At 42.2% G+C, this 8,620-nt stretch overlaps 1 protein-coding gene across 3 annotated transcripts in view; it reads right to left on the reverse strand.

Moving 5' to 3' along the window:
- Positions 1-7,739, reverse strand: part of DYNC1I1 (dynein cytoplasmic 1 intermediate chain 1) — a 246,234-nt gene extending 238,495 nt beyond the window's left edge. Inside the window, exon 1 of one of the 3 annotated variants that reach the window (XM_089531382.1) lies at positions 7,502-7,739. The gene's annotated coding sequence lies outside the window, so the exon portion shown is untranslated. Of the gene's footprint in view, positions 1-7,319; positions 7,340-7,501 lie in introns of those variants that run through there. The other 2 variants (XM_089531379.1, XM_089531380.1) reach the window with 2 other exon arrangements.
- Positions 7,740-8,620: the final 881 nt, after the last annotated feature.

The following is an 8,620-nucleotide window of genomic DNA, read 5'->3' on the forward strand; positions in this document are numbered from 1 at the left end:
TGTTAATGGGGTGGGGTGCCTTTTCCTGCCTCTAAACCTGAGAAAGTGTGACTTGAAAGTCATGATATCTAAAGAAGCTATTTAAAAAAATCTTTCCCATTAACTGGATGATGCAAAACTTGCAAAAATTATTAAGACCTCATTAGATCCACTCATGCTTGCAATGCATAAAGAGGAGTAATGCACAGAAAGTGTCTGAAGCGTCATACCTCTCTACCACTGCTCCTAGTGCAACATGATCCCATTGACTCAATGTCTATGAATTAGGCATGAACATCCTTAAAGGAAAAATTTAGGCATGCAGAGCTGTACATGTATAGATGCAGCCATGCAAACATCTATACTTAATCCTTGAATGTCAAGAGTAGGGAAGCAAGAGGCATGGCCCCACTCTGTGTATCTGTTTCTCCTTCACAAGATGCATGCATGGAGGTGGTGTATGATTAAGAGATTCCTGAAATGGTCTTAAAACATTTTGTTCCTTCCAAAATGTTTTCAGTGATATCAGTGTGGTATAAAGCAAAGGTTTGAGACTGCTGCCACACTGAAGAATTACGTAATGCAGTTTGATACAGCTTCATCTGTCATGAAGCATCCAATGGAATCCTAGGATTTGTAGTTTGTTGTAGCACCAAAGCTCTCTGAGAGAGAAGGCTAAATATCTCACAAAACTACAGATCCCAGGATTCCATAGCATTAGGCCACAGCTGTTAAAGTAGTGTCAAACTGCATTAATTCTGCAGTGAGATGCAGCCTGAGAGCGGAGAACGCTGGATTCAAATCCCTATTTAGCTACATGACCTTTGGCCAGTATCTCTCAACCTAAACCAAGGGGCGACAACTTGTGGCCCTCCAGATGTTGCTGAACTGCAATTCCTATCAGCCAATTCTAGTATAGCAAATGGTGAGGTATCATGATAACTGCAATCCCACAACATCTGAAGGGCACAAGCTGCCCATGCCAGGTTATTTTGAGGATGAAATAATGACAACTAGTGTTGCCAGATCAGGACTATCCCAGACCCTGAGATTTCAAGATGAAAACTTCTGATGTCATGGGAGGAGTTGGTGCTGTTACAAGGCTGATGTTACAAGAAACACACAGTTGCTCAGAGTGTGCCTTTCAAATCATAAATACTATTTGTAACTAATGAGAAACATATATACACTTCTTTCAAGGCAATCCTTTCACTTTGAACCTCCTTTCTCTTGCTTGCAGACTGAAGAAGAGAGGCCATACCCTAAGATTTTGGTGACCCTGTGTAATGGGAACCACATATACAACTCTAATCTGTTTGGTTGATGAGTGTCATAGAAATAATAAATAATAAACAAATCCAGCAGTTAAAAACAACGTAACCAAACAGAGTAATGGTGAAATTATACAAGACTGTCCTGTGCCCATTAGGCATGCTCCCTAGAACATGACCTACGATAAGTTAATCTCCAAAACAGATCTACAGGTTTCTTGTGGGTACAGGTTATCAGTGTGCAAAGTGTTCCTTGATAGTAAAGAAACCAGTGATGTGAGGGAATGAAAAGTCTTGGTTTATGAAATATTCAGAAGACATAATAAAGTGGTCTGGGTACAAAGCCATGGTGAAAACAAGTGTAATGACTGAGACGTCATTTGACAAATAATTGGTTTAACACTTGCAAATGCACTATGACAGTCACTCCTCTCAACACAATAAAGAATGGAGGTCATATTTTTAGGCTGGTTTAGGAAGAGCAATTAAAAAAAACAATGTGCAGCAGGAAGAAAAGGCTTCATCAGTGGTTGCTCCCAGGCTGTAGAATTCCTTTCCAAGAGGACCTAGGTTGGCCGCCTTCCTTTTCTTCACCAGCACACAAAGATCTTTTTTATTCAGACTGGCTTTCAGCAAAGGACTGATTGCTGCAGAAAGGACTTTAACAAGTGGTTCCACTACTCTGTTAATGTTTTTTAAAATATATGATTTTAAATTGCTTTTAATTCAGTTCTGCTTTCAAATTATAATTTTTTAGTTCTATTTTAATGTTATCATTGGTGGGTTGCTTTAGCTGGACTAATGAAGGTTAACTTTTACTTAATTAGCTTAAAGTTAACATTGTTGTAAGCTGCCTTGAATCCCAGTTTGGGGAGAAATACAGGATATGAATAAAAATAATAGATAAGATAATTTCTAGTGAACTGTCACTATAGCATGTTACATTGTCTTTTAAATCAAGACAGACTGTAACAAATGGGTACTTGTGCAAGAGAAATGAAGTACAGTATGTAGGAAAAATTTCTTTGGTGGTTTGTGCCCTAGAAGAAAGATGATCATGACAGAAATCTTCATAGTGATGGGAAATTAATACTAACACAGCAGATGACTCCCTTGTATGGGATATTTTTCAGTTTTGTTTTGTTTTGTTTTGTGTGTTGTTTTGTTTGCATAGTCCAATGATCCAACAATGCATTAGATAGGGAAGGAAGCTGATCCTAGTTATACTCAGTGACAGCAGTGACTCAAATTGTATTAAAGGTTGCTATGGACTGTGCCAACTACCAACATGTTTCAATAGAAATCATTATTTCTTGTGGAATATCAGAAACATGGGCTGAGATTCTGTGCCCGCCATGTTACCAAGATGTCATGGCCACAATCTCTCTCCCAATCTGATTCCTGAAATACATCTTAAAATCCAGCCAGTGGCACTGGAGGGGAGGAATGCAGGATGTTGCTTTCAGCCCTCTCCCACCAGCAATCAGCAACGTGTCAAGCACAAGCAAGGACCCTCATGGGGCCCTGTTGCAATTCCTCAGTACACTATTGATCACTGGCCCCCTTCCAGATGACTGAGCCCCTGTAATTTGTATGGCTTTCCCTTACATCTTGTCAGCCTTGAGATTATAAATCAGTTAAAATGTCATAAATTAGATTTAAAACCTCATAACTGTTTCCTATTCACATTGCCACAATTGTAAATACTCTTGAAACTCACCTTAAAATCCGGCCAGCTGCACTGAGGAATGGAGTTCTGTAGTCCTGGGGAGTGGGATGCTGAAGGATGACACAGCCATCCCCTTCCTGCCTGTGATCAGTGGTGTGCTAAGGAGTTACAACAATACCCCATGGGGGTCTCTGCTTCTGCTTGGCACACTGCTGGCAGGAGAGGGGTGGAAGCATCATCCTTTATCATCCCACTCACCAACACCACAGAATTCCACCCCACAGTGCCGCTGGCTGGATTTTAAGGTGAGTTTGGGGAGGGGGACAGATTAGGAGACAGACGGTTGCCATGATATTATGGAGGAGCTGAACACATCATCCTTCAGCAGTTATGAGGTCACAGGTCTAACTATGACATCAAAAGTTTAACTATGGGACACCAGTGGTCCAGAAGGGGGCCGGGCCTGACCATGTTACTTTTTTTTGTCTTTCTTAGTGGTATAATTATTTGTTGATTGTTTTTGACATCTATAGTAATCCTTGAAATTCAATGAAAATCATTGTAATATACAAAGTTAACAGCCAATACAGTACAAACTTTAATCGATGAAAAAACTGTCAATTACATATTCAGAATATAACTATATTGATGTAATATATATGTGTGTGTGTGTGTGTTCAATGCACACATAATAATAGCTTGTAAACTTGTGCCTAGTTAAGATTTTTAGTCAGTCCCCCTTATTGGAGGGCTTAAAATATAAATTCAAGCAGGGCCTAAACCTACCGTCAGTAGCCCTGTCTATTATTATTATTATTAATCTACTTCATCTTATCTCTTTCCATATAAATCTCAGGATTCTATTTATTAGAATTTTGCTCATAACCTATTCCCACAGAAGCTACTGACTATGTGATTCACAGTCTAATGACCGGTTAAAATGAATGCACTGTTTACCTGCAGAGCCCTGCTGCTCTACCTGAAGTAGTTATTTTGATCTGATACTCAAAAGCACTCTATTTTAAAGTAACTTATGCAGCTTTAGACTTCCTTAGACTGATATTGTGATGGAAAACACAGCAAAAAAATTTTTTACAGGGCGTTAAGCAATGAACTTAGAGGGACAGAGCTACAGCTACTTCCTTTTTTTAAAAAAGTAACTTTTGCATAAATTTCCCACTATTATGTGCCTTTTGTGAGTTTAACTGGCTATAGCTGGTAGATAATATAGGGAGGTAGATGGTCACAGTGGTTCTTATATTCTGAAACCAATTCCCTTTGAAAGGAAATTGATAAGTTTCTTGGCAAGTTTCTTCAGAGGGGTTTTGCCATCCTCTGAGGCTGCGAGAATGTGACTTGCTCAGGGTCATCCAGTGGGTTTCATGGCCCAATGGGGATTCTGTTCTGTAGAGTCATAGTCCAATGCTCAAACCACACTAGGCAGAAAACAATATCTGATATTTACAGAGTGCAAATTCTTTCTCCTCATCCCAGTAATTCTCACAACATATCTTCCAAGTATGTATGCATGCATAACTGATGAATTATATTCAATATCCAGCATCTCCTTCAATGAAGCCAGCATAACAAAAAGATGGCTCCCTTCCTCTCCACTTTACCTTCACAGCAAACTTGTGAAGTAGATGAGGCTGAAAAAGACTGTCCCCCAGTTAGTTTCATAGCTCACTGAAGACTTGTAGTTGGGTTTCCGATATTCTAACCCCAGTTAAGATCTTTGAGTGAGGGCTTCCTCTCAGCCCCGTGGAGCATACTTTGAGATGATCTTTGGATAGTAAACATCAATGACCATGCTTAGTTCTTAGCAAGTTGTTTTTGTGCCCTCTCACCACCAGCTGCCCTGTAGGTTTTTCTCCCTAAGGATTTCCTTGGGATTCTCTCAAGCCTACTGCTATCTCCCCCTTGCACATACATGGCACTGTTTTGGCTGTACTGGGACAATTGAGTTCACTATTTGCTCAATAGCCTAAGGGTGCGTCTAAAGGGTAAAAGTGATGCAGAAATTGTGCTAGTAAGGGGGAGGTGAAATACGAGGTTCTTCCGTGTGCCTCCAGTAATTGCACACAAGGGGGGGGGGAGAGATTTTGATTTTAGCATTAACAGTTGTTAATGCAAATATGAGAAAACATTAATAACACTCCATAATGATGCTGCAGATATCAGATAAGGTGCACCTGGTTAAACTTTGACAGACTCATACAATATTAGTAGGAGATCATCTGATTTAGAAATGAGCAAAGTGAGTCCTGGGGCCACTTGAGTCTCACCCTCAGGCCATATCTTTTTTTTTCCTTTGCCCCAACCCTATCCATGACTTCCTCATATTTCTGCCTCTCTTGAGGTGCACCTCTTGGGGAGATAATGCAGCTTCACAATGCGTTAAGTGTTGCAGCACCATCCTATGAAATCCTGGGATTTATCGTTTTACAGTCTTTAGCCTTCTCTGCCAAAGCATGCTGGTGCCTCACAATACTACAAATCCCAAGATTATGCAGGATGGAATCATGACAGTTAAAGTGGTATCAAGCTGCATTATTTCTACAGAGCAGCCACACCCCCAGAAACCTAAGTAAGTGTTGGTTCACCTTTTTAAAAAAAAATTGCAGGACCACCACTGTATACCATTTAACATTTTAAAACCCCTAGCTTTTCAAGAGCAGGGGGTAAACTTCTGGCCACTTACAGGTGGTTGTTGGGAGATTTTGTTGGGGAGCACTCTTTTCAGTCCATGCAGTCCCCAGAGGGTCCCAGAAAATTGGCCCCTCAACCTGCCAAAGTTGTCGACCTCTGATCTAATCCATCTCCAGTCACAACTAGAGCCTCCTTTAGAGACACCTGCCTTGCCTCTACTCAAATGACTCCAGAGAAGGAAAGGCCATTGCCTCCAGAAATGGTCTGTTCCACTATAATTTTTAGAAAATATCCCTAAGGTTTAACCAAAACCTGCTTCTTTGTGATCTCCATCCAATAGTGCCAGCCCCACCCTCTGGATCACCAAAGAGCAACTTAGCTCCATCTTCTATGTGACAGCCTTTCAAATATCCACAGACAGCTATCATGTCTCTCCTTAATCTTCTCATCACCATGCAGGAAATATGAAAGGCCAGAAACCATTGTTCCACACCAGGGGACACCACAGGCTGACATTTCCAAATCCCCAAAGGTGCATAATCACTTAGACCTTTTGAGTAAAAGAAAGTGCCACACCGGCCTTCGGCATTTATTCCTGAGTGACTCACAAGTCCGGAAAATAATATGATTCAAGATGAAAATCTAAAAATGTTTCAATCAGATTATACAAATAAATGAACAAATAAATAAAGCCAGCTAACCCTCTGGATTTCTAGAAATCTAAAGACATTATTGATAAACATATTAACAGGCCAATCCTATACATGTCTACCCAAAATTGTTGTTGTTGTTGTTGTTGTGTACCTTCAAGTTATTTCTGACTTATGGTGACCCTAAGGCAAACTGAACGTATCACAGGGTTTTCTTAGCATGATTTGGTCAGAGGGGGTTTGCTTTGCCTTCTCTGAGGCTGAGAGAGTGTGACTTGCCCAAGGTCACCCAATGCATTTCCATGACCAAGCAGGGATTCAAACCCTGGCCTCCAGAGTTGTAGCTTGATGCTCAAACCACTAAAACACACAGGCTTTCTGAATACTTCCAAATAAGTGGGTACCAGCCATCTAATACAAACTTACCTGAGAGTAAATATCATAAAAATCAATGGCGCTTCTCTATGCAAGAGACACTGATGATTGCATTTAAACATGCCAATTGTGGTGTGTGTTTTTAATGGTGGCACATACCATCATTCATCTTTAGCAGAATTTGCTCTGAAACCTTAGACCGGTCTTGTTTAATTGGTTTGGTTTTTATGAGGGTGATAGGAAGGACTGTTTAGGGTCATTTAATTTCCTGTTTCTTTCCTTCTGTTCTCAAACCCAACCAAGTCATTCCCAAAATAGCAGGGCTTCACACACACACACACACACACACACACACACACTCCTCTCTGCACAGCAGGTACTGTTTGGGTAAGGCAAAGCCAGAATGGATGAGCATATTTCTTAGAAGCTGGGAGACACACCATGGGGGTTGTTTCTTTTCAGTGGCAGCAAATCTGATCCAGTCCCCTGACTAGATTCTAGAAATTTGCTGGGATCTATGCACCATAGGCTAGATCCCAATCCAGAAAATGCCCTAGATCCTACAGTTCATTGCACACTGAAGAAGAGGAAAACATGCAAGAAATCTGAGACAGATATAGAAATCACATCCACAAAATTGTGCCACCACCCCATCCATTCCAAATAACTACGCATCTGCCAGGTCCTCAGTGCCAGCTGATGCTCTGGGCACCAGTCTGAACCCACCCAGGTTGCATTTAGGTCCTCCTTCCTTCTGTCTCCAGGCAGAGAAATCCTGGGGCGGGGAGCCTGAATTGAGCTCCTCTGGAGCATCTTTCCCTCCCTCCTTGAAGGTGCCAGTCTAATCTAGTTTGGCATCCTCCACAAGACACCATCACCACCACCGCACACCCAGTGCCTGGCATTACCTTGGCAGTACAATCCCGAGCCTGGGGTCTTCTTCTCTGTTTTGGGCAGCCTCTTTCCCAGAAGGTGGCAAGGGCTGCTCAGGAGAAGATGCTCAGAGAAGGATGCTGTTGTGGATGCTGGTGATGCTGCCTGGAGAGACTCACTTTTTGCTGCAGCGTGAGAACCGGCGAGACTGGGAGGGCAGAGATGCTGATGCTGATGCCAGTCTCAGTGCCGAGAGAAATGTGCTGCCTCACGCTGGCTTGGCTCCTCCCTTGCATCGCCTGCATCCCTCCCTGTCTGGGCTCTGGCACTGAGAGCCCTCGCCTCCCTCCTCCAGCTCCTGGCAAGCCAGCTAGCCCAAAGGATCACATGCTGGCCATGCCCTGCAAAAGCAAAACAGGGGAGATCCTGGAGGGCAAAGACCTTGGTCTCTGGGGACGGGGGGGGGGGACTGGTGGCATCAGGGGCAGTGGCATCCCAAGGGGGCTGTGGACGGTGCAAGCCACACAAGGTGACACCCTAAAGGGGGTAACTGAAAGAAATGGACAATATGGGAAGAAATTGGCAGCACAGAAGTCTACAAAAGCTCACACTGCCCATTTCTTTCAGTTAGCCTCAAAGGTGCCACAAGACCTCTCTGTATACTGTATATATACATGCATGTAGGAGAGAAATAGCTATGGCATAGATATATGTCTGTCCCTGGCTTCCACGCCACCAAAAGCATCTGAGGAAGTAGACTGAATACTGCAAAAGCTCATGCTGCCAATTTCTTTCTTTCAGTTAGTCTCAAAGGTGCTACAAGATCTCTCTGCGTAAATGCGTATATACATGCATGTAGGAGAGACATAGAAGAGAATCTCTTTACATACTGTATATATACATGCATGTAGGAGAGACGTAGAAGAGAATATAACTCTCTTCGTGTCTATATGGTACATAGGTGTACTATACTGTACATATTCTCATATATCTATGGCATATATATATGTGTGTGTGTGTGTGTGTCTGTCTGTCTGTCTGTCTGTCTGTCTCTGCTTCTGGCTTCCACACCACCAAAAGCATCTGAAGAAGTAGACTGAAGGCTATGAAAGCTCGTGCTTCCAATTTCTTTCTTTCAATTAGTCTCAAAGGTG

The sequence above is a fragment of the Sceloporus occidentalis genome, unplaced genomic scaffold, assembly GCF_023333645.1.
Source record: "Sceloporus occidentalis isolate IW3139 unplaced genomic scaffold, rSceOcc1.0.p SCAF_7, whole genome shotgun sequence".
In the NCBI taxonomy this organism is placed as follows: domain Eukaryota; kingdom Metazoa; phylum Chordata; class Lepidosauria; order Squamata; family Phrynosomatidae; genus Sceloporus; species Sceloporus occidentalis.